Below are 26,462 nucleotides of genomic sequence, written 5' to 3'. Positions count from 1 at the left end.
TGCAGACGCTTCACTCTTCAGGTTGCTGCTCTGTTGTCCAGCATCGTTTTATGGAAGATTTGCCCCCAGACTCCTGGGGAATATCTCTAGGAATCCAGACAAGCAAAGACCTGTACTTTGAGAAAATGTCATTTTGGAGAACAGAAATGTGTCTTTTTAAAAAGAAGACTAGGGGGCTTCCCTGGTGGCGCAGTGGTTGAGAGTCTGCCTGCTAATGCAGGGGACACGGGTTCGAGCCCTGGTCTGGGAGGATCCCACATGCCGCGGAGCAACTAGGCCCGTGAGCCACAACTACTGAGCCTGCGCGTCTGGAGCCTGTGCTCCGCAACAAGAGAGGCCGCGATGGTGAGAGGCCCGCGCACCGCGATGAAGAGTGGCCCCCACTTGCCGCAACTGGAGAAAGCCCTCGCACAGAAACGAAGACCCAACACAGCCAAAAATAAAAATAAATAAATAAATAAATAAATTTAAAAACAAAAAACAAAAAAAAGAAGACTAGGGGTTGAAATATGATGAGAAAGGTCTTCCTCCCTAAGGTCACCATGAGGAACTGAGGACCAGAGGGCTGTCCTTGGAAACTCTGTCTATGGGACTCAGATGCTGAGAGCTGGAAGGACTAGGAAGAGACGTCATTTAGGCAGTGAAGAGACTGTGTGTCCCCACTCCTCAGTTTCATGGAAGTTAAGCAGAATTCAGTGAGGCAGTGGCAGGGACGTTCCTCTCCAGATTGTCAGGAGAGCAGAGTTCTCGAGCCAGCAGCTCTTTTTCTCCACCAAAACACAGCCTTGGAGGAACACATCAGGGAACACTTCTTTTTCCCTTTATCTACCAACATGTAGCTAGACCAGCAGGGGCTGTTACATGGTGAGGACATCCAACCAAATCAAGCAGAGAGCCTTCATGTGGCACAAGGACTCTTGTGGGAGCCACCAGGGACACTTGAGGGCTGGTCAACCCACTCTTCCACGAGGTTTGGAACATTGGCTCCAAGGTTGGAAGAGGGTCTTTTTAATGGAATAAGCCCCTATTTCTAGTGACATTGGTTTATCCCCGTAAACCACTCTTTAATCAGAAAAATATATATATATAGTATCCAAAACATGCCTGTTTTGGATCTTAATATCAGGCAATCAAAGTTCATTTTAATGTAATTATTAGGGTTTTATTTCCTCATCTGAACAAAAACATGGATTTGTTATTAAACCCAGACCAAACATTCATTTAACCTGTCTCATTTCTATACTAGATATCATTTATTTTGCAAAGAGCAAATATGTGGTTACTTAAAAATAATATACCAACCAAATATTAAGAGTGATTGAGTTTTTGTTTGCTTTTTTTACCTTTTGTGTGTATTTATCACATACGAATAATAAAAGTCAATACTGTAGTATTTGCTATGTTCCAGGCACTGTTCAAAATGCTTTATATGTATCAATTATCTAATTATCACAGTTCTCTATGAGGTACTATTATCCTCCTTTCCAAAAAGAGAACATTAATGACATGAAGAGTATTCTGAGAACATAGATGTTTCTCAGCTTTTAGAGTTTATGGCCAAGTATCAGGTTTTCTGATGGCCTGTTCATTTGCAGAGTTGAAAGTGACTTATCTTTTAAAACATAGTCAATATGGTCTTTCTTCTTCATTTTTCGTCCCCTAACTTCTCCAAGTCTGCCCTGAACTCTACACTATTTACAACGTATTTAAGACTCCCTCAATTATGTTTGGCAATTTTACTTTTGTTCCTTCTGTTTTTATTTTTATCCTATTAATTTCCTATTCCAACACCAGCAGAAATTAAAGCAAGATAAAAGGAGAAGGAAAGGCTAATATAAGAGGTGTTCTGAAATCACCTGGTTTAAACTTCACAATCAGATAACGTGGGAAATGTATTCTAAATAACTCAATTGAAAAAAATATATGCTTGGTGAAATTTTTTGCTATTATTTTACTTTTTCCTTGTGTATGTGTTTTCTGGGTTGGTTTAACTATTTTATCATCTCTTTTACTGAAGACTCAAACCATGATTGTTTTTAATCTCTTTGCTGAACCAAGGGAAGTGAGTACATTAGACCAAACAAGTTTTCTGTTAGATCTTACATACTAGTTTCTTCCAAAAGTCTTCACTGACAAGCCTTTCCCAAAGGTATCTATTCCTTTCTTTGAATTCTCTTGGCATTTAAGTATATAGACAGCACCTCACCACCAAGCTTTTGTTTATTATCTTGGCTTGGGATTGTTCTCTATTTATTTAAGTGGCACACATCTTAGCCAAGGAAAAGGGCTATTCTTTTTCTTTGCAGACTCTGCAGAGCCTGATTTTATAGGTCAGACAATTTGATGAGCTGAATTAGAGACAGTGCTATATATAAATGACATATTTCCCTAAGTATGATTGCTGAGCACTGAATTGATTGGGAAACTGGGCCAAGTAGACAAAGTATCACATCTAGAAGAGGAGAAATGTTGGTCTGGACTGTGCCAGATTCTGGCAGATGGAAAGATAATCTTAGGTGAGGTCAGGAGCCCAGACAGCAGTAGAAATGGAGCTGGAATCCAACCTGGGCCCCTTTGTGATGGTGGGACCAAAGGAGGAAGACTGTTCAGAATATTGGAAGATGCTGAAGTTAGAGACCGGAAGTAAGACTGGGTTTTCTCTAAACAAAAGAAGAGACATTCTCCGTAACATTTGTAGAGAAGAGTCCAGGAGAAACATCTGCACTGAGAATGGAAAGCCAACCCATGGGATACCGGAGACGAAGATGTTCAAAGAAAAGCATTAATATGGTTGAGTGACTTGCCAGGAATGTTTGACTGGGCTATTACGACAAAACTGATTCCAGGATCTGATTTTTGTGGTTTTAACAACACTTTATCCATTCTCTGCAGATTGCCTTCTTTACCATAAGTATGAGTTTTGACCTTTCGTTCTTTTTATCTTTGGAAGCTCCAAGGAAATCATTGTTTAAGGAGGATCAGACTCTGCCAGAGCAGAGTCACACCATGTGGACTGTCCTGAGCTTGCCACTGGCACCGTGGCAATGACAGCCACTCAGGCCCAACAGTGTTACTGTTTCAGGCTATATCTTCTTCTATATTTTAGCAAGCTGTTTTTATGTCTTCAGAAATCATTTCTGCCTGTCATTAAGATTGATAAACTAAATTGGCATTCATGTAGGATCTTTCCAACAAGCATCTAAAACTCAATAATGACAAAAGAATCCCTCTCTCTCTTTCTCTTTCTCTAATTGACTTTATTTTTCGAGCAGTTTTAGGTCTACAGAAACATTGAATGGAAAATGCAGAGTTCCCTTATACTCTCTCTCCCTCCCCATTCCCTTACCTCCTTCCTCCACAGTTTCTCCTGTTATTAACATCTCGTATTGCTGTTGTACATTTCTTACAACCTATGAGCCAATATTTATACATATTTATTAACTAAAGTCCATAGTGTATGTTAGGATTTTATACACCCTATGGGTTTTGACGAACGTATAATGAAAAGCATCCACAATTACAGTATCAAACAGAATAGTTTCACTGTCTGAGAAGCCCCCTGTGCTCCACCTACTCATCCCTTCCTCCCTCACTCCCTGTCCTCTAACCCCTGGCAATCACTCATAATTTTACTGTCTCCATAGTTTTGCCTTTTCCAGAATGTCATATAGTTGGAATTGTACAGTATGTAGTATCTTCAGATTGACTTCTTTCAATGAACAATATTCACTTAAGGTTCCTTCATGTCTTTTCTTGGCTTGGCTTTTCTTTTTATCACTGAATAATATTCCACTGTTGGATATACCACGCTCACCTACTGAAGGACATCTTGGTTGCTTCCAAGTTTTGGCAGTCATGAATAAAGCTGATGTAAACATCCATGTGCAGGTTTTTCTCATTTTGAAGTTGAGTAACAGAAGCAAGCCTCCCAGAATTCAATATCCCCACACTTCCCCATCTGACTCATTGACTGGCTGGCTCCAAGGCTCTAGGAACTGATTGCTCACAACCATTCTTGGTTGTCCTCCAAGCTTAACATGCAGAGGTTAAGGTCATAGTTATGTCCAAATGGCCTGATGGCTGATCCCAGCCCAGGGCAAGATGAACTCTAAGATATCACCATTGTGGAGGAGAGGCAGTCTCAGCTGACCCAAAGGAACCTATTCCACCACAGCCTTTGGCCCGTGGAACTTGGACTTCTGTCTGAGAAGTCACTTGGAAATGCCATTTCCAGCCACATGCTGCAGACAGACCACTTTCACCTTCTGAAGCCAATTTCCAGCTAGCTAGATGCTACATTTACAGCCCACCCTTAACACCTTCCCACCTGTGTGTGTGTTTTTTTTAAATATAAATTTATTTATTTATTTATTTTTGGCTGAGTTGGGTCTTTGTTGCTGCACGCGGGCTTTCTCTAGTTGTGGCAAGCGGGGGCTGCTCTTCGCTGCAGTGCATGGGCTTCTCATTGCGGTGGCTTGTTGTGAAGCATGCCGGCTTCAGTAGTTGTGGCTCATGGGCTCTAGAGCACAGGCTCAGTAGTTGTGGTGCAGGGGCTTAGTTGCTCCGCAGCATGTGGGATCTTCCCAGACCAGGGCTTGAACCCGTGTCCCCTGCATTGGCAGGCAGATTCTTAACCACTGCACCACCAGGGAAGCCCCACCTGTGTGTTTTTGAAACCTGCTTCAGCCTCAGGAAAATAGTCATCATGAAGTTCTTAGTTTCACTTAAAAAAGACGTTCTTATGTTACCAAACCTGGGTCTGCTCACGCACTCTACACAGCAAAACCAATATACTGACACCAGTTGTCATGAAGGAAAGTACAGTGTTTACTGCAGGGCACCAAGCAAGGAGAACAGGCAGCTCATGCTCAAAGGACCCGAACTCCCCAATGTCTTTCAGGGAAGGGTTTTTAAAGGCAACATTTAGGGTAAGGGTTTCAGGGGGCATGACTTTCTTCTGATTGGTTGGTGGTGAGGTAAGAGGGTGGTGTTTCAGGAATCTTAATCATCAACCCTCTGGTTCCGACCAGTCTGGGGTCTGTGTGCTTGTGGTCAGCATGTAGTCACCATCCTCCACCTGGCTGGAGGTCTTAATTTCTGCAGAACAACTCAAAGATATGTGTCAGATTGTTATCTATATTCCTTGAGGAGGAACTAGGACTGTTTCATCACTGAACTATTATTTAAGCTATCATTACTTTTCTTGTTTGACTGCTTGTCCTTTGTTTCTGCATTCCCTCACTTTCCTAATTAGTTAACTGCTTGAGTCTGCTCTTTGAAACTCAGGGAAGGCCTAGGAGACTAAAGCCTTTTTTAAAAACAAGAAATGGGGATACGAAAGGGCTTTCATACCTGGGAGGACCCCATAGGGTCCTGCTTGGTTTTAATCCCCCCTTTTCTGTGATACTCTTCAATCCTGAGAGTAACAGGGGTGAGACAAGAAAGGGAATAAAGTCTTAGGTAGAGAGGTTCATTATAAACACGGCACGGGAATTCGGTTTTAGGGGGACTCGGTTTCAATTAGAACCATCCACTTTAGATTTCTCCCATTGGTTTCTTCCCTATGTCAATGTGTTATCCTCTTGACATCCACATACAATTAAAATGCATTTGGGGAGTTTTCCTATGAACATGGGGGCTTCCACAGCAAAGTTGCAGAGATGGTCTGTCTCCTCAGGCTCCTGTCTTAGCCACTTCCTTCCCAGCCACCCCCTGGGGCCTCTGTGCTCACCATAGCCCCACCCTCAGCCCTCACAGGATCGCTCACAACCCGCTCCCAGGCTCCCTAGTCACCCCAGTCATCCCGAGCAGTAAAGGGATGAAAACAGCTTAAGCATCTTCCCTCCCTTAATGCATTTCAAAAAGGGACTGCTAGGATCAGCCAGGAGAAGAGTAGACACATGAAGCTTCGAGATACCTGACCCCACCTCGAGGTGGAGGCACTTTGGCTCTCCTGAGGTGGGGAGAAGGGAGGCTCCAAACCCCTTAAAAGTTTCCTTTCCAGGTTAGCTCCTCACTTAGAGGAGCCCGAACGTCTACTGGAAACTATCTCATCAGGTAATTCACCTCTCAAACATTCCCTGAAGGGAGTCTGATTTTCAGTTTTCTTGGGGTGATTCTTTGGAGTTCACAATCCTCGCTCTTGTTCAGAGATCTGTTCCCGACTAGCTCCTGCTTGAGGAATGCGTGCATTGTGCTGGGTGTCAACAGAGCGGGCTTTTTCCGGCCAGGCCCAAGCGCAACCTCTCCCTACCTTGTTTAACTTTCTGTGAAATGCGGCCGACAGCACTCAGTATGAGAGTACCCATAAAAGTACACATTAGCACTAGAGGAGAGGGGTGGATACTGTACCTGTTAAAGGCAGTAAAAGGAGGGCAGTAGGAAGGGGACTTTTTGCGACAGCAACGGAAGCAGGAAACGAAGTAGCAGGAAGTGGGCATCAAATCTTGGCAGTCCTGAGGAGGAAGGCGGAAGACAAAACGTGAAGAAGCAGTGAGGGTGAACTGAGTGAGATGGTTTAATTATGATGTATTATGTGTGCCAGGATCTCTGTGGCTATGGAAATAAAGAAGGAAGTCTGCTTTCAAGATCTGGTTTGGCAATGAAAAACAGTTGTCTGTTTGTCATTCAAATAGCAACACTGGGTTTGAATTGGGAGAAAGCCATTGATTATCCTCCTATCAGAAAACTCTTGAGTTAGCACTACCTTGTTTCATAAGCAGAATAAGCAAGGAAGGAGGCTCTAATGTTTGCACAATCTGCCATGTTTGCTGAGCCACACTTCCAGGGGATTTACATGCATTACCTCCATTTAGGGAGGTATCTCTATCTTAAATGGGAGTCAATGAAAGCAAGAAGGGTTAAGTGACTTGCACAAGGACACATGACTAGTAATTTTAAAAGTCTTGGTCCAGCTGTTTCCAAAGCCTGTCCTCATGCTATGTAGTTGATTGGAATTCAGCTCCCCTACTCCCCCTACTCCAGACCCTCCTCCCACTAAGACAACGGTTGTCCCTTAGGTAGAAGGAGCTTGAAATTTTACGATTAGAGATTTATCCTTTATCTAAACATTTTATTCTTTAGTAAATTTCTGCTGAGAGGAATGAGCCATTAAAAAGTTTAGCATTAACGTCTTCCTTACTGAGAACGTATTTATGAGATAATTTCCTGCAAGGAAATTTTGATCATGTGCATGCGGAATGGGGGGCAGTCAGAAAAGGGACAGAATGAGAGACTGACACAGAAGAGGGAGGCAGAGATGGAAGACACCTTTGCTTAATCCTCAAATTTTTGTGCTACCCGGGGAAAGCCCTCCCCCTCCCAGCTTCTCTTCCTGTCCAGGGAACATAAGGGTAACTGGCTAGTTCACCCGAAAGGATCAGCGAGTGGGCAGAGGCCAGAGAGGAGAAGGCTGCCAATAGCAGGGATGGGGGTGGGGGCAGTGAGGTGGAGACAAAGGGGGAAGTAACTTCTTAAATAAAAAAATGATAAGTGATGAAGAGAATGGCTAATCCTGGGGAACCCTGAGAATGCCGGACCGCCAAGCAAGGGCCTTTCTTTTTTTCACTTTCCTTTTTCTTTTCTTTTTAATTTCCTTTTATTTAATTTCGCTGCAGCACGTATAATCAATTACAGCCTGAATCGGGATAAAGGGAGGGGAAGCACTTTAATTCATAAATCAATTTTATACGGTCATCAGTCAGGTTGTGAATGCAAATACCTCTGTCGGTTTAGGTTATTCAGAATTAATTGACTCCCACGGGGCTGGGCTGCAGATGGAGAGGGGCTTTCTCACAAAGTCTCCTTGGGCCCAGCTTGGGGGCTGCCTGCTTCCGCCCTTCCCCCTCAGGCCCTCAGCCACCACCCTTTGCTCCTTTACCCTCTGGGCCCCAAACGTGGAGATGATGGGGGTGGGCATCCAGCAAAGAAGCTGGGTGGATAAGAGCCCAGAAAGATTGTTTGAAGAAGGAAGGGGATACACAGAAAGATGAAAGACCCCAAACAAACCCTCTTCAGCCCAGGCCCTGCAGAGACACCTTTATGTGATTAGAAATGCTTAGCTTTCAAGGGTCTGCTTTTAAGTTCTCTTGAGCTTCTTAAATAAGAAAGAAAAAAGAAAACAAATGGAAAAGCCAGAGCCCCTGGGCTGAAGCTGAAGGGATATCATTCAGAAACCACCGGGTTGCAGTGGTTCCTGCGGCTGCCAGATTTGAGCAGCTGCGGAGCAGCCCGGGAGAGAGGGCGAAGCGCCTGCAGGGCCCAGCACAAGTGAGGGCAAGGTCCTGCCCAAGCACCTTAGGCTGACGGGCACGGAGAGCCCTGCTCTGTGGACCCACACCGCAGCATGCGGAGAGAAAGAGTGAATCAGGTGTAGGAAGGACTGCGGCTGCCTAGCTGGGCAGCACCTGTTTCCTAAGTCAGGGTCTTCTCCCACAGGAGTTCACGCTAATTTGGAAAAGACACACACCTACCCACCCGTACATTAGGCCTACGCTGTCCTCTACTTCCCAGCTAGCTACAACCCTGAGCGTGTTGCTCCAAATCAGACTGTTTTCGTGGTTTTCACCAATGGCCCCCACGTTAGACTCACCTAGGGAGTTTTTTGTTTTGTGTGTTTTGTTGTTCGTTTGTTAATGCCGATGTGCAGGAGGTCCACTCTTAATAAATCCTGCTTTAATCAGGTCTTGAGTAGAGCCCAGGGAATTGGTGTTTTTTTAATAAAGCTGCAGGTGAGTCCAATGTACAGGTAAGGATAGAGCCACTGAAGTATCTGAGAACCACTCCCACCCCCAGGCCCCACGCTCTCCCCAAAACGCAGCAGTGGTTCTCAAAGTGTGGGGCATTAGAATTGTATGGGGAGGAAAAAAATTGGTAAGGAAAAGAAAAGAAAACAAAATAAAATTTGAGACTACATATGTTGCAGATTCCCTGGTCCCCTCCAGACACAGTGAATCTCTGGAAAATTCTGTAACTTATACAAACTCCCAGTAAGTGTGGGAACCCCTGCTGGGGCAGAGCACCAAGATGTTTGTGCTGCCTTTATTTGAAAGCAAATCCTACCCTGCTTTCCATTGCTGGGCATCACATTTTGCCTTCATGTACCAGTTCTGAGTTTGTGAATTCCGCCAGAGAGCTCTCCTGAGAGACCCAAACCTGAATCTGACACAAAAGGAAAGCAATCCATTTGATGGGATGATCTTAAAGGTTGCATGTTCCCAAACATGGGTTCTTAATCCATATCGAGCCTCTGAAAAATCAGCTGCAAAATTCTTAACATATTTTTAACCAGAACTCAAAGAATCAGCCCCTGATCTTTAATACAGTAGCTTTTATGCAAATGAGCCATATTTATTTATTATAAAAGGCTAAGAGGAATTCTTGGAGAAATGTTCCAGTTAGTCGCTCATTTGTATTTTACCATGTACTATTGGAGGCAGTAAAACTGCCTTTCTTTAAAATTCTCAGTACCTCAGACTTCATTCCCAAGTCAGACTAGACTTCCTCTCCCAGAAGTCTGAAAGTCTTAATGGAGATTAAATGTGTGTTTTCTCCTGCTGTACTTAGCCAGCAGCAAAGAGAAATTGTGGGGGGTTGGGGGGTGCAGAATGAAAGGGCACCTTGTTTGCAAAGCTCTATGTTTCTAAGGTAGAAAACGAAGACGTCCATTCGGGGGAAAAAGAAATCCTTAGACCATTAAGGCAGTATGCCAGGGTGATTAAACATTACTGCCCAGCTTTGAAACAGCTGCACCACTTACCTTGGACAAGACGTACAATTGTGTGCCTCAGTTTCTTCCTCTTTAAAGTGGGAATATTAACGGGAGCTACTCCATAAGGTTGTTGTGAGGATTAAATGAGATAAAGGGTCTAAAAAGCTAAGCAGAAAGCAAGCTCAGTAAACGGCAGCACTTACTTCGACTGAGAGAAAGCATGGATGAGAGGTTTCTGAAGAGTTCATCAGCGGGCCTGTTGGTCTGAATTGGTCCCCCCAGTAGCAGCATCCTTGGGAACGTGTTAGAAATGTGCGATCTCCAGCCCCATCCCAGAACTACTGATCAGAAGCTCTGGGGGTGGGACTCAGCACCCTGTGTGTTAACAAGCCCTCTGGTGATTCTGAAGCACCCTAAAGTTGGAGAACCACAGGGTAAGTGAAGGGCTGGAGGCTTGGCAAGCAATCAGAAGGTTCTTAGGGTCAAGCAGTTTGTGGTAAAGAAGGAGGTTGGACTCGACTCTCTGTATAGGAAACAGGAAGATGGCTTACACGACTGTGTTTGGGATTGGAAGAAAAGGCAGCTTAGAGGGACTGCGGCCTGGGGTGTCCAACCAAAGGATGAGATCTCAGCAGGAACCATAACACTTTGTACAACAGCACTGTTTGCAAAGCCCTGCCCCAGGCGACCTCTCAGACCTCGCAACCTCAGACTGCCTTCCCTCCTCCACACTCCCAGCCCCTCCGCAGATTCCAAGACCCAGGGGCACCTCCGATCCCATTGCAGCCTGGGACATCAGCAGACTGCACTGCCCACTCTGTTGCCAGATGAGAGCAGCAGGGAAGTCTGAGTCTCCTGGCCTAGACTTGTGCAAAGAGGGCAGCTCTGCCAGGAAAAGGGTCCTAGAAGGGTAGTCTCAGCCATGCTGCTTTGAGATGCCAGTGGAGTACCTTCTCCCTAGCACTTTCCTTCTCCCACAATAGGATTCCCAAGAGTGGAGATGGGGGGAAGGCAGTCTGGAGGGGTGGAAACAAAGGAATTTGGAAGTCATCTGTATAAAGGTAGCTTTTTTTTTATAAGGTATCAAAAAAAAAAAAAACAAAGAGGAAAGAGAGAGAAGTTCAGGGGTTTCAGAGAGAAACCACATATTCAGATCTATAAGAGGCTAAAGAAGGAAAAGCAGGCACAATTAGGAGCCAAAGGGGTGGTTAAAGTGCCCTGTTAAAGATTTCTACTTCCATTCCACAAACAATAATTGAGCACCTACTGGGTTCCAGGGACTCTGCTATACTCTGAGAGACAGAAATGTATAAGACACAATTCCTGCCCTGCAGGAGCCTTTGAAGAAAGACAGAAGAAAATAGAAAAATTGTGCACGTTCCTTCCAAAATAACATCTGAAGAAAAGGAGAAAACAAAGCAACTCCCAAAGTTTTTTTTTAAACATTTGACTTAAATTTGAGATTTGGAGTTCGGCAAAAAGGCAGAGTGCAAATTATCCACTCCCAACCCCTCTCGTTTACACGCACATACATACATGCACATGTGCACGTGTACACACACACACACTTCAGCAGCAGTCGTGTCCTTGTGGAGCTGGCCAGTGAAGGATCCGCCTTCCAGTGGCTGCTGGCCCTGCCACAGGACTTCAGTCTTGATCAGAAAAGCACTAGAAGTTCATTAAAGAAACAAAGCCTAGAGTTTCTGGTACATAAGCCAGCTCCAACCTACCTTCCCTTCGATGAGGTAAAGGCAAAGGAGCCTGACAAACACAGATCTAATTTCCTGTGAAATGCACAGGGGTTTAGAAACTAGGAGAGGAGCAGGATTTAGACAAATACATTTTGCATTTTATCACACAAGATACATAAAACCCTTTTGTTGTGTTCACTAGGCCCAAGGCCCCCTTAGTTTCAGCCATCCTTGACTGGCACCACATCCTGTCTTGAGCTCAGCCCTTCAGATCCCCCTCCCTTTGGGCTGCCTCTCCTCGGGGAAGAGAAGTTAAGGCAACTTCATTGGTGTGGTGGTCAGGACTTAAGTCACATGCTTCCCAAGATATCTGTCCCAGTGGTCACTTTCCCAGATCACTGTCCCACTTTCACACTTTCTCTAAATGTAAGTCAGTCAGTTATTAGGGTGGGGCAAAAAGGAGACCCTAAAAGGGGCCCCTTTGTTACTCTGCATGCATCAGCCCCCAGGTACTCCTGGTATCTGTTCTCTTGCTCCCTGAAGGAAGAAATGAGTTTTTATTCCCTCTCAGGTCTCTGCTGATATTTATTTCCCAGGTCAGTTACAAACAGCCAAATGAATTTTTCAGAAAAACTACATCTGGAGTGTCAGGGTCCAGGTAACAATATTAAAATGATCGAGAGAGGAAAAAATCTCAGAATCCCTTGGGTGTCTTTTCCACAAAGTTTTCTTCTGGGCATCCTTACACACTCAGGGTTATTCCTTGTTTCCCTTCTGTTGTTCTCCTTGGCCATCTTCCCTGCCACTTCTTTTTTTCTCTGTATTGCTCCCCAAAGCACAAGCTATGTGTGTATGATCCTGAACAAAGTTGATTCCAAAAGTTTTTTTTTTTTTTTAAGAATGTTCCTTAGACAAAAAACAACCCTGGCTGCAGCTGGAGGCGGCTGGGATTTCTGTGCCTTGTTTTCATGCATGGCCCCTTTCATGAAACCCAAGGGAATTCATGGGGGTGGGGTGGAGGAAAAAGAGGAGGAGGAGGAAGAGAGGCGTGAACCTTTACACCCAAAGTGGGACCTTACGAAGAATTTACAGCGTCTTTTCTGGAGACCGTTAAGGTTTATTGCCCCAGTACCAGCAGTTACAATGCTCCGTGGAGCTCAGAGCTGAGCCCATGCCAAGGATCCCCTAGCTCGCTAAAGCTGGCAAGAGGCCAACTCTAAAGCAAGTTCACTTCAGGAAGAGAGAGGGAGCTAGCTTAATTGGGAGGCGGGTCTGAGGAGAGAGAGAAACCCAGAGAGTAAATAAGGCATTATCAAGTCACAGCTTCGGCTCCGCAGTCAAATAAAGCTGACTTTGGGTGACTTTCCGTCGTTTACTAGCTTCTGATATTAAACAAGTGATTTAACCACTCCAAGGCTGAGGTTTCTAATCTGTAAACCGGAGCTCATAGGAGCACCTAATTTATTGGATTACTGTGAGGATTAAATAAGGTAAATCCTGTAAAGAGTTTAGTACAGTGTCTGGTTCACAGTAAGAGCTTAATGTGTATTATTTTACATTGATATGATTATAAATAATGGCATTGCAGGAAAGGAGAGGCCACCAAGTTCACACATTTTCTAAAGGAGAATGTGTATAACGAGACTTAATTTCTTTCTTACCTCTAAACATTGCCTTCTATGGCAACTCTCCCAGCCACGTCTGCTAGGTACCTTGGGTGTGAGGGGAAAGACCAGTAAAAAAAAGAAGAAAAGTGAGAGAAAAAGAAGAGATGATGCTAGCAAAGGAGATTTATAGGGAGAAATAACTGGAAAAAGACATGAGAGAAAACTAAGTGAAAGAAAAGAGAATGGAAATTGTCAAAGATGGAAAGAATTTTTGCAGCTGGATACAGACTAAGCAGGAAATGTGGATGAGAGGCAGAGGAGTCTGGAAACGTGCAGGGCTTGGTTTGCCGGCCAGTGAGTCCTCTGGGGAGGTAACAACTCCTAAAAGCCATGAGCTTTCGGGTATTTAAAAAGAACGTAAGCAGCAGAGCAAACCTTCCTGCAGAACGTATAACCCCTCTGTATACTTTCTGTCAGTCACAAGTCCTCCTTCCCAACCCTCCCCGAGCCATGGATGAATGCCCCACCTCTAGCTGCACAGCCTCACACCTGCAGACTTTACTGTACTCCTGAAAGAGACTTGGTTCTCCAAGATAATGTTTGACACTTCATGCTTTGGGTGGCTGTGCCGCAAAGGGTTAAATTATCCCATGCCTGGGGCTTGCTGAATTCTCCATAGTGTTTGTTGAATGAGTGAGTGAATGAATGAATGAGTCATGTTGAGGCAGGCCTACGTGACTGCTAAAGGCTACAGGGTTTCTTCCTCGGGGGTGAGGGGGTGGAAATGTTCTGGAATTAGATAGTAGTGGTGGTTGTACAACCTTGTGAAGGTACTAAAATTGCTGAATTGTACACTTCAAAATGGTGAATGGTATGGTATGTGAATAATATCTCAATAAAATAAATATAAAAGCATAAGCTACAGCCTTAGAGAAACAGTCACAACTAGCGCTTATCTTCCAGTTTGCTCTTGACATTGGGTCCTCTTCCCATCCCTTTGCTCCTTCTCAGAACATAAGGACAGAATAATTACCTTAAAAAGTCTTTTCAAGTTTTCCTTGGATTTTCAAGTTCCCATGAAACCTAAGTGAGACCAAGGTTGCTTAGATCTCATCGAAACGAGGTGGCTAAATAGGAGGGGCACAGCCTCCTCTGGAACATTTCTCTAGGAGCTGTGTAAACGTTTCCTGCATGAACACAAAGATTCACTCTCTGCGTGAACCTCTTCACATCGTCCCAGCCACTGAGGCTCAGCCGCTAAGAAATTCTGGGAAATCAATGGCACTGTTACCTCATCTTAATGTATGTTAGCCTTAAGTGCTTTTATGAAACACCTTATCTTCCCTGACAGTCAGGGGCCTTCAAGTGAGCAGAAATGATTTTCCAGACGGGGTGAAGTAGAACAAAGTCTAGCAGTAGATTCGTCTGCTCTTTCAACCTCCCCACACAGAGGACCTATATACACAGAGATGTCTTCCTGGTGTTGGAAGTTACTGTTTGCTATGGACACGTCAGTTTTGTGAGATTGTGTGGTTAACTTATGCACAGCACACTTCTCAAAGGATTTTGTGTGGAGCTTATTTCAGTGGCTTGTTTAGTACTGGCAAAGGAAACTCCTAAATCTTAAGCACCATTTAATACATCAGTAGCAGACTTTTTAGACAAACAGGGTTTCAGGTTCGAGGGCTGCTGTCTGCTCTATTCCTGTCAATTAAAGAGGGAATGAGTCCATATGTGTCTGCCTCCCGCTCTAAGGTTTGGGCCAAGTACTGTGTCTCTGAGAAAAACTGAAAAAAGCAGGCTATCTTCTGTTTCAAGTACCTTCTCCAGCATCCAATCATGAACAGAATAAAAATGTAAAAAAGTGAAATGGTACTTAAACCTAATCTTGAACAAAAGAAACAAGCATTAACATCTTCATTCACTTTCTGTAAACTGAGAGGCCCTAAGAGTTTCTGAAAAGTCCACCCAATCATTCTTCATAACTTGTCATGACTCACTGAGAATCTCAGTTACCAAGCCTACAAAGTGAGATTTGATCTTGATCTTAGGTTCCTGGTGTTGTCACTACCAAGGCCCCCATTCCTCTATGTTGGCAATGATGTCATCAGCCAACCAGAGCCTCAAATCCCCATGAGCTCTCAGTGCTAACAACTGAATTGCCTGACATCATCATCAGTTGGGGAGTTTGTTGAAAGTTAAATGTATGATTCCTTTTAAACTTTTAAAGTTGTTGAAGTAAAGCTTCTAGCGCCACTATTTTTCTCTTTGAGTATCCCCTACCTGTTCAAGGACCCCAGATTGGAGCTTCACCAGATAATCTGTGAGGCTCTTGCCAGCTTCAGGATTCTCCAAGTCTAGAAATCTGAGGGTGAATGAGTAAGTCATGAGTGACCTGAATTTGCCCCTCCTTTCAGCCTACCCTGAAGATTCTCTCTGAAAAACAAAACTGCCCACTGGCTGGACTTTCCACTCAGAACCAGTCATTACTGGCTTCATAGTTAGGGTAAAACAATGCAAAATCAAGGAAATGGTCATTATTTGGATTTAAATCCTGGTTGTTAATTTCCTCCAAAAGCCTTTGGCTAGAAATTTAAGGGAAACAGCTCCTTCTTTGTCTTTTCTAACAAACTTTGTGACTGTAGGAGATGAAGAGAGAGATTCTTATCTACTGCGCCCCAGGTAGTAAACCATAAAACTCTTGAGTTCATTGAAACCCTAGAGAATGCTTGCACAGAGGGAATCAGCCATGCAGCTGAAATTCAAGAGAAAGGCAAAGGAAGAGAAAGAAAGATGTCCAGGAACCCAGAGACGCTATAGCTTCTTTCCCCAGTGCCTGTCCTCTTGTAAGCGGCAGAGGCCTAGATCCCACACTCAACCCCTCTCTCGTATACCTCTTAATAGTGTGGTTTTCTAGACACTGTGGGTGGCAACCATTTATATTAAACCTCCATTAGTGCAGAAAATCCAGAGTAGCGTTCTTTGCTATAAAGAAAATGGCACTGATGTCAGCAGCCCTTCTCACAGTGGCCAGCATGGTTGCTTTTGCAGTCTCCAGTGTCAGCAAGCTTGCAGTGTGGCTTATCTTGTCCTCTTTTATTAAAGTTTTATGTATGTATATATATATATATATATATACACACACACATACAAATATATGTGCTTTTTCAGATTCTTTTTCCTTATAGGTTATTACAAAATATTGAGTATAGTCCCCTGTGCAATACAGTAGGTCCTTGTTGGTTATCTATTTTATATATAGTAGTGTGTATATGTTAATCCCAAACTCCTAATTTATCCCTCCTCCCTTTCCCCTTTGGTGACCATAAGTTTGTTTTCTATGTCTGTGGGTCTATTTCTGTTTTGTATATACGTTCATTTGTATCATTTTTTTTAGATGCCACGTATAAGCGATATCATATGATATTTGTCTTTCTCTGTCTGGCTCACTTCACTTAGTATGATAATTTATATATCACATCCTACTTCTTACATTTTCCCCCTTGGAATACCAGTTTAAGACCATGCATGTTGCCATGTGTTCATCTCTTCTGCTGCTTCCAATTGCTGCCAGCACTCCAGGGTGGTCCTCCATTGTACTTTATCTATCCAGCTTCCTGACACCACAGACAGTACTAGAATAAGCATCCTTGTGTCTGTTCCCTATGGCATATTGTAAGCATTTCACTGGAATAGTATGTCTAGGGCTAAAACTGGCGGGTCATTGGGTTTGTAAATATTTATTTGGCCCAGTAGAGCCAGATTGCTTTCCAGAATGGCTACACTATCCGTGTTTCATCAGCAGCGTATGAGGGTCCTCTGAAGCCACGTCCCTGCCAACACTTGGCATTATCTAGCTTCCTCATTTTACATTTGAGAAAAGGAAGCTTGGCATGAGTGGATCCTCTTCCCTTTTACCAAGAAGAAGTAGATGTAGCTTGGGGTACTGGAGCCTAGACTATGCCAAGATGCCTCTATGGCCACATAGAAGGACCATGTGGTTTCTTACTCTGCATTTCCTCAGTCATTTAAGTATGTCCCTTACCCTATCTGTGCATCAGTGTTCTCATCCCTTAATTAAAGGAGTAATATTTGATGATGTCCAGGGTTCTTTCCAAATCTACAATTTTCCAACTCTGAGCACCCTTTTGTCCATCACCAGCAATTGCCTCTGCCTGTAACAGCATCCAAGTGTCTCTGTGGGCTTCAAAATGTTGGAAATGACAGGCTGTTCTTTGTACCTTTTCATCTAAGTGACAAAAGCACCTAAGGAATAACCAAGCACCCACACTCAATGCTATCGCCTTTCATATGAACCTCCTCTCCCAGTCTCTGCACCCTCGACTGAGACAATGCCCAGAAATAAAAGACAAGGTACACAGTGTACTTTTGCAAAGTCCAAGATTATGTTAAATTAGGCTTTGTTCCAGTCTGAAAAGTTTTATTTCCCCTGTTCTGGTGAGGGATGGATCACATTATTTCTAAGCCAGAGTCCAAATACGGAAATGACATCACCCAAACTGGGAGAAGCCAAAGGTCTCTCCTCAGCCATTTCGTGACTAAGGGATGGAGAACTGGTATGAAGTCGGGGATCGCTCTGAGAGATTTTATGGCTAAATATCCACTCCCCACTTACTTCTCTATACTGGATAAGCTTCTGCAGACCCTTCTGGCTTCCAGCCACTGCCTGAAAGGACTGTGAGTGCATGTCCGTGTAGACTAGCCTCTCCAAGATTCACTTCTGACATCTCCCTCAGGAAGACTGGCCCTTCTTGAGCCTCATAGATGGGCAGTCGCTTTCCACCAGCAATCTCCACGTTTAAACCTATCAGCCCCTTCCCATGTCACATTCTTGTCAGGTTTTCAAATCTCAGAGACCTGGGGAGGCTCTATTTGGGGCTGAGTTTCGGCTCCCTGTTCTCAGGAAGAAAGAGATGAAGTGCACCACTGGCCACAGAGGGAAATTCCAGGGTGAGAGGTCTCAGGTCCTAGGCTCTCGTCCTCTGAGCTGGTATCTCTTCTGTCTCCTCTCTCTCCTGAGCCCATATGGTTCCATTTTGGATACCCAGTACACCGCTGTCTATCCCAGGGTTGTAAAGGGCAGGGTAGGAATTGTTACTGAGGGGTACTCAACGAGATGCTCCGTGTGTAATTCAAACATCTTGTTACCCTAACCAAAGGACTCTCAGCTGGCTGATTTGCTCTTGTCCCAGTGGGCCCCTTTGTCAGCAGCAGGATTCAATCTTCTCCCTTTGATAGCCAAGTTGGGATATTTATTTTACTTTGCTATGGCCCAAGATCTGCTTATTGGGAAGAGCTGCTTAGCCAGTTTGCATCAGCTCTGCTGGGACCTGGATGGGAAATTCAGTATCAGCCCACATGGAATATTGTTCTGGCTTAGCTGCAGGATTAGGGTTCAGAGTTCCAACATACTTGTCTTCGCTTACTCTGCAGGGTCACTGCTAGCACATGTGGGGCCTGCACCCCTCAGGCTGGTAGGGGAGTACTCAGGTCTGGGACTTAACTGCTTTTTTTTTTAACTTTAAGTAATAGCATGTTATAGCAGAAAAAGCAGTGCCCGGGGAGGTCCAGACTTTATTGAACTCACTAACTGAGAAAAGTGAACATTATAACCAGCCTCATCGGTTCATGTCAGGTTTTTGACCAAAAGAGTTTTGAGAAAAAAATGTTGTGATTTTTAGAGCTCCTTTTCAGATGTGGAAATTACAGGTAAATGATTATGGAGCTAATTAATGGAAAAAGCATACTAAGCCTTCGGCACCAGAGGACAGAGATGCAAATCCTTTCAGGCTGATTTTGGGGAAGTCACTTAATTGCTCTGAGGTTCAGTTTCCTGAACTGGACTGAACTACCACCTTGTCGTATTGTTTGGAAGATTAAATGAGACATGGTATGTGCAGCATAGGTTAAGTTAAAAAAAAAAAAAACTTAATTTTAGGATATGTGGAGGGATGAGGGATGAACTAGAGCAATGAAATGTTGGAAGAAACAAGAAACAGATGTGGGGAGGGCAGTGAACCATATGGAAAACCTTAATTTGAGAGTGTGAAGGAACAAGGGAAAGAAGAGTCTGAAGAATGGAAACTTGCTAGTGGGCTAGGTAGGCTCCAGGGAAGGCCAGAGCCTCTAAAGTAGGTGTCTTGAGCTGTATATAACCAGAACATAGCGCAGTGGAGCTAAGGGATGGGTGTAAGGTACAGCGGGAAAAGTTGAGACACCACTTGGGGACCTGCCTGTTGGATATACAGAGAACCAGTCAGTGTGTCTCTCAGCATCAAGCAAGTTTTTCCACTAGGAGCACCTGACTCTTACTCACCTGGATGCATGTCTACCCTGCAATTTCATTGCACTTGGAGCCAGGTGACTAAATTCACATTGCCCAAAAGCCCCCAAACATAAATGAGAAGTAAATGATGACATTTGTTATACAGTGCATGCCTACCCAAAGTGCCAGACACTGGGCTAAGGCATTTTACACCCATCACCTCCTTAAATTCTCACAGCACCATGAAGAATGTATTATTTTCCACATACCATAGATGAAGAAACTGAGGCTCAGAGACGTTAAATGATTGCCCAAGGTCACAGAGCTAGCAAGTGGCAGAGCTGGAATTCACCTCTAAGTCTGATTGACAGCACGAACCACTACAATGCACTTCCTTACTGCTGGTAGCAAGAAATGTCATAGATTTTATATGAGAAATCCGTAAGCTCTGAGACACTGGAAATGGAAGGCTGCAGTGGTGGAGCTTTTGTGGGAAGGACCTTGGCCCCCTTCACCACAGTCCTTCCTCTAGGCCGGCTCCCAGTTCCCGGCTGATGCCCACTAGGCACAGCAGGCACAGGGAACCCACAATCCTTTTAAGGACCCACAAAAATGTTTTAATTTGTCATAAAATCAGAAGAGAAAAACTAATATAATTTATTATATTCAAAGAAGTTATAAAGGATAATTTTTAATACTTTTATGTGGAGGAAAGGGCACACAAAAGGCCCATGAAAACCATAATGCAGCCCTGCCTGCTTTCTTAAATAATCTGGAAAGTGTATGGTGTGTAATTGCAATCCTTGCGTAGCACCACCTCCTCTTTCATTCATTTGGGGAGTTATATCATTCTAGAAATCCTTAAGTAGGGAACATGCTTTTCTTGGCAGGCTGTTCTTTTCGGCTGACATAAAAGTTGATACAAATATATCTAAATACTCAGATATACAAATGTGACCAGATACTTAAAGCTTAATATTCACAAGCTATACCCAAGAATTGTGTACCCCAACTTGTCCATGGACATAGATTCATAAGCACCATGGGACAGCCCTAGAACCTTCACTGTAAACATAATCACCAACACACACAAAGACACACACACACACACAAACACACACACACACACACACACACACACACACACACACTTCTTCAACAACAAAACAAATAGACAAGGAGCCAAGAAGATCAAATTACTATCCCATGAACAGTTAAAAAGAGAAAAATCCCAGATTTGCAGTCCAATCTGTGGTAGGTAAATAAAGGATCAAGAGGGGGTGGGAAACATTTATATTAACATATTTCCATACAAATAACCCAATGAAAGTTTAGTATTAGTTGTTTTGTTTGTTTTTTTTATACTGCAGGTTCTTATTAGGCATCAGTTTTATACACATCAGTGTATTTATATGTTAATATAAATGTTTCAGACATTACATGAAAAAAAAAAAAAAAAAAAAAAAAGAGGGGGTGGGAAAAAGAATAAGGCAGTGCAGATTGAGCCAATGCGTTTATTATTATTATTTTTCAAGGTCCAAGACCAGAGCAGTTATTAATGATGGCTCTCAGCGTCTCCCCAATTAGGCATCCCCTGCTCTTTGAAGGATTCCAGATCTGTACAAGCCAGTAATAACATCAGGTTTGAGGATTGAGTTGGGGGTCAAGACAAGGGGAGAAGGGGAGGGGGTAAAAGCTCTGTGAGGGGTTCCATGATTAAAAACAAGCTCAGAAACAGCTGAAAAGCCAGAAAGGAAGCTATCTCCTTAATTGGACTCCTTTCACCTCTTTCTTTCCCCATTCCGGCCAACAATTCTCCTCCCTCCGCAGAATGTATCCAGGCAAAACATTTGAAAGGGATTATCTGCCCTGTTCTTCAAAGCCAAGTTATTTTTGGTTAATTGGGGGTGAAAATGTGAGGCAACCTCTGAGCAAAGATACCCTGAAGTCCTGCCTGTTTAGAATCAACAAATCCCAAACTCATAACGGTAAGAAGATGTATACTCAGAATGGAGCCTCAGGCTTCAATATGATTCCTACAATATTCATTTATCTGGAATGTTGGGAGATTTAGGTATTTTGGTTCACTAATTCATTCCACAAAGATATAATGCCACCTATTGAAATAATAATGATAATAATAAAATGATAACTCTGTGCCTGTGCTAAGTACTTTATCTGCAGTGATCTCATTGAATCCTCACAGCTCCATGAATTAGGCACTGTTATTACAGAGAAGGAATTGTACAGACGAAGAAACTGAAGCTTGGAGACGTGAAGTAACTTACCCAAGATCTAGGAAATAGATCAGATGCACTGTAACTCAGATCTCTCATTGTGTAGTTTACATTGTGGTTTTTTTTCTCATTACTATTCATCATTTAAGATTCTTTCCAAATTTTAACTACTAGAAATAACATGGCAGTGTACTCTTTGTACATAAAGTTTTTCTCTTATTCCTGATCTTTTTTTTTTTTTTTAAGAATAAATTCACAGGAGTAAGATGTCTGGATTAAATGGTTTAAATATTTGTTGACTCTCACTATGTATTGCCAAATTGTATTTTTAAAGGTTTTGCTCATTTACACTGGGAACATCACCATACAAATGACCCATTTTTCTCAAATCCTTTCAGACACTGTCTATTTACTGATAAGATTTGGCTGCTCTCTGGCCACCATTCCACGATCAATGGCAAAGGTTCTCAGGAATTCTATTTTCGTGGCCAGTAGCATCCCAAGGCTGTGAACATGCTGGATTATAATAGGCTGTATGAAGGCCATTACCTCTTACCCCGTCTCCCATCTGTTGGCCAATACCTGTAATTCCACCATTAGGGACTCATCCTTTTGGCTTAAGGTTTAGAGTTTTTCTAAAATGTCCCCTGGAAGGTGTTACTTTTAAATGTCTATCAGTTATTTATATTCCGTGTTGAAGGAACAGAACCAGGTTATTTTGAGAAGGAAAGGAAGCCAGGGGACAGTGTTTGGAGTTCTGGGGGCATGGGGTGGGAAAGGGGGTTTGGGGAGGGACTGAGAGCCAAGAAGAAAGGTGCAGGCTTCCCTGGTGGTGCAGTGGTTAAGAATCCGCCTGCCAATGCAGGGGACCCAGGTTCGAGCCCTGGTCCGGGAAGATCCCACACACCACGGAGTAGCTAAGCCCGTGCGCCCCAACTACTGAGCCTGCACTCTAGAGCCCGCGAGCCACAACTACTGAGCCCACGAGCCACAGCTACTGAAGCCCGTGCGCCTAGAGCCCGTACTCCACAAGAGAAGCCACCACAATGAGAAGCCCGTGCACCGCAACGAAGAGTAGCCCCCACTCGCCGCAACTAGAGAAAGCCTGCGCGCAGCAACAAAGACCCAACGCAGCCAAAAATAAATAAATAAAATAAGTAAATCTATAAAAAAATGAAAGAAAGAAAGAACATGCAAGTCTGTTCCCTCCCCTACTAGCCAAGGGTACACTTTGTTTTTCCTCTCCAGTGCTGTGCATAGGAAGGTAGTTTTCATTTATTCCTTTATTCATTCATTCCACAAAAATTTTTTTTGAGTGCTTACTATGATGTAGACAGCATTACAGGTGCTGGAGAGAGATACATCCATGAACAAAACAAAGTCCTTGCCCTAAGGATTGCTTACATTTTAGTGACAGGAGACGGTCAAACAAATAAACATATAATGTGTCAGGAAGTAATAATGCTGTAAAGCGTTGTTTCTAAAGAGGAAAATTGTCAGAAGCCAGTCTCTGAGAAGGACTCCAGGGATAGATAATCTCCAGACTCAAGGATGTGGGGCGTGTATGTGAGACTGAGGGATATGGCAGGAAAACAAAAATCACAGACAAATCACTAGCAAACAAGGCAGCTTTCTGACTCTTATTAGACAGTACTCTAGACCCCCTTCATTTCTCCCAACAAAGATTCATGATTTTAGTCACCAGATCCCTCAATTGGCTGTAAGAATGTGAAGGGTGTGTGGGAAGTTCTGTGTGTGGATCCAGTGTATTTTTCTATAGCAAGAGACTCTTATTAGACAGTACTCTAGACCCCCTTCATTTCTCCCAACGAAGATTCATGATTTTAGTCACCAGATCCCTCAGTTGGCTGTAAGAATGTGAAGGGTGTGTGGGAAGTTCTGTGTGTGGATCCAGTGTATTGTTCCATAGCGAGAGCAGCAGAGCTCTTTCGGGCTTCCCTCTGACAAGTGCCTGTGGTGAGAAGGCTGGAAAGCCTTGGAAGTTAAGACTCTACCTAACCCGCTGCTGTGGAGCTTGGGCCAGGCCCCTAACTGCTCTGCCCTGGGCTTCAGTCAAGTGCAATGAAGCAATGCAAGAAGTTTAGACTCTAGAAAGAAGGTCTCCATGGTCCCTTCCAGCCCTAGTCTCTGTCTTCTACCTCAACTTGCATTTCTGCCTGTGAGCCTTCCAAGTAAACAGCAGGATTAATCCATCAGCTCAGCTGGGCTGGGAGAGGAAGGGAAGTAGGCAGAAGAAGTATCAATGGTATTGCACTCCAGTGAGCACTGAAGAGGCTCCATTCATGGACCAACAAAACCTGGGAGAAGCCTCGGACTTAATCTGCCAAGGAGGCTCCAGCAGTAGGAACAAAGGAAATCACAGCCTTATTTGGCAATCCAGGCACAGCTTCTGTGTTCTCCCTGAGACCTGAGCCCACCAGCTCCCCCAGTGCACGTGCGCACGCGGCGTGCGTGCGCGCGCACACACACACACACACACACTGTGGGATTACAGGTTTCCAGAAGGAAAAGGGAGGACAAAGAGGCAAAGACAAGGCACCTGAGGAGTTAGGTAATAGCTGATAGAAGAACCTCATTTTAACACTACCTTTTAGACCAGGTTGTAGGAGCACTTGTAGTTTAATTTTATAAAATTAAGATCCTTTTTACACTTAATAACCAAGGAGCACTTTGATGAGGTTCAAAATGAAAGTCTTGCACGGACTTCTGCATGAAACCTTTTAGGGTCCTGAAGTAATTTATGTTTCTTAACACATTATGGCGGTTACAATACTTTGTACCTTTCCATAGAACCTCTAGCTAGGCATTTTAAAAAATATTCCGACACCTTTCTAGTGAAGTAGGTTGGGATTATGCATAGTCCCATTTTATAAGTGGGAAAGCTGAGGTCGCGTTTCTTATGGCTGCCTATTATGTCTACAGTATGCTGCTGCAATCACCTGGGCCAGCTTCCTCACCAGACATGATCCTTGACTTTGAATGGATGGTGGTGAGAATGAGCAGATTGCTGTCATCCTTCCACAGGTAAGTCCCAGAAAGAGGATGGGCAATTAGGATGCCACGCAACAACCAGTAACTTTCCTGGTTGGGGAAATAGGGACGTGATGCTACCCCTCTCCATGCTAATCTAAATGCCACACTCTGTCTTTGTCAACTGCTGAAAGTATCTGGGAGAGTATATTATTAGGATGACTCACAGAATTAAATAATCACTTGTTTTTGTTTTGTACTCATATGTTTTTCTTCATTTGACCTTCTGCTGCCCTATGCTGTCATAAATTGCATCTTTCTGAAGGCAAGTCTAAGTTTGCATATATTAGTATGTATAAGTAGCATTTCAGCTTATAGGCATTGTCTTTAAAAAGGAGCTGGAGCAGTCTTTTGTGGGGTCTTCAACTAAGATATTTGCTAAATAACTTTGGGGCAAATATTTTTGCCTGAAAGCCTAGTATAAAAATGAAAAGAATTCTGCAAGCAAGGAATTTAGCTTATTGTGTTCAGTTATTTTTCCATAAGGAATAGGTGAGGGATGTGAGGTTAAAAATTATTGTTGAGTTATGACCAGTAGGTGACAGACATGGTTTCTTTTTTTAAAATATGATACCTGTGGCCACAACTGATTGTAGGAAAAACCATGGAGATGTTTCTCGTGGGTTCAGCTATTTTCCTTTTCTGTGCTCCTCTCCCTGCTAGTGGTTTGTTTTTACCTGTGAATTAGGTGGCCCTTATCATTCCATCAAGGTGTTCTTGATCTTTGCCCTACACTTTGATGTTTCCCCTGAGTAGCATCTCTCACTTGGGAGCAAACCCATTTCCCCCCCTTCATCAATAGTTTCCAGTCCAGGTATGACTTCCTGATAATTGGACAATTTCAGATGTATCCCCGGAACAGGGAACTTTGGGGGCCAAAGAGCCTCCATGCAGCACTCCTCTCCAGCTCTCCATGGAGGGTCTGCTTATAGGTTGAGTCTGGCCCCTTCAGACCTCTCTTCTCCACTATCACAGAGGGAGTCAAGACTCTTAGCCAGGCTTGTGAGCAAAACAAAGGAAGCTGTTGCAGTTGTAAAACTATTTTAAAGCTCTTTGAGGAGAAGGAACTTCTGGGGGCCCTGTTGCTTCCTAAGAGCTCTCCTCCCACTCTCAGTGGTGTGAGTGTAAATTATCCAGAAACCTCCAGGCCTCTCATCATCACAAGTCTCACCTTCCCACTCAACTCTCTTTCCAGGTGAAGACATAGCCTCTGCAGACCTACGAGCCCCCTATAGTTGACCTCCCTGCCCCCATATACAAAGTTACTTCCTGCTTTGGTGGCATCTATCATTAGAATGGATTAGAGGTGTTTTGCACAAGTGGCACATGGTGGGCACAGTGTATATGTTGGCAGAGTCGAACAGACTACCAAGAAAGGGACATACCCTTCTGCCATAAAACTCCAATAGAAGTTGGCTTGCGTCTGAGACAGGGACCCTCAAAGGGTGGTCTAAGGCTCACAGCAGGCAGGAAGGGACTTGTGAGCCTTGAAAGGGTTAAAGTATGTCTTTTGTGGGGAGGGATGGAGCTTCATGTGGTAGATGATGGGGTAAGTGAGCCATGGGGCTTTTTGCCATAGTCAAAAAAATTTGAGAACATTGGATAAAAGTACAGTCATGCCAGGAAGCAAAGGGATGGCCGTTGTCTTTGAAAAGTGTCTTCTGCTGCACCTGAAAATGGGCAGCTCAGCCTGTGACACACAGGGATGCAGAGAAGGTCCGCAGATGGCCTTGACCTCAGAGACTCATCACCATCCTTTCAGGTTCTGAATCCTGACTCTCCTGACATCATTAGAATAGCATTCCCCACCCCCAAGAGCTGAAACTCCAAGCCTGTGTGCATCCAGATATTACACACACACACACACACACACACACACAC

At 43.8% G+C, this 26,462-nt stretch overlaps 1 protein-coding gene across 13 annotated transcripts in view; it reads left to right on the top strand.

Annotated features, from left to right (window-relative positions):
• The window catches only part of BOC (BOC cell adhesion associated, oncogene regulated), a 265,756-nt gene that overhangs the window by 56,166 nt on the left and 183,128 nt on the right, over positions 1-26,462 (top strand). For all 13 annotated transcript variants that reach the window (XM_059921145.1, XM_059921147.1, XM_059921144.1 and 10 more), the window contains one exon: positions 24,474-24,575. The gene's annotated coding sequence lies outside the window, so the exon portion shown is untranslated. The remainder of the gene's footprint in view (positions 1-24,473; positions 24,576-26,462) is intronic.

The sequence above is a fragment of the Balaenoptera ricei genome, chromosome 4 (assembly GCF_028023285.1).
Source record: "Balaenoptera ricei isolate mBalRic1 chromosome 4, mBalRic1.hap2, whole genome shotgun sequence".
Classification (NCBI taxonomy): Eukaryota; Metazoa; Chordata; class Mammalia; order Artiodactyla; family Balaenopteridae; genus Balaenoptera; species Balaenoptera ricei.
This window is presented reverse-complemented; position numbering and strand designations above follow the sequence as displayed.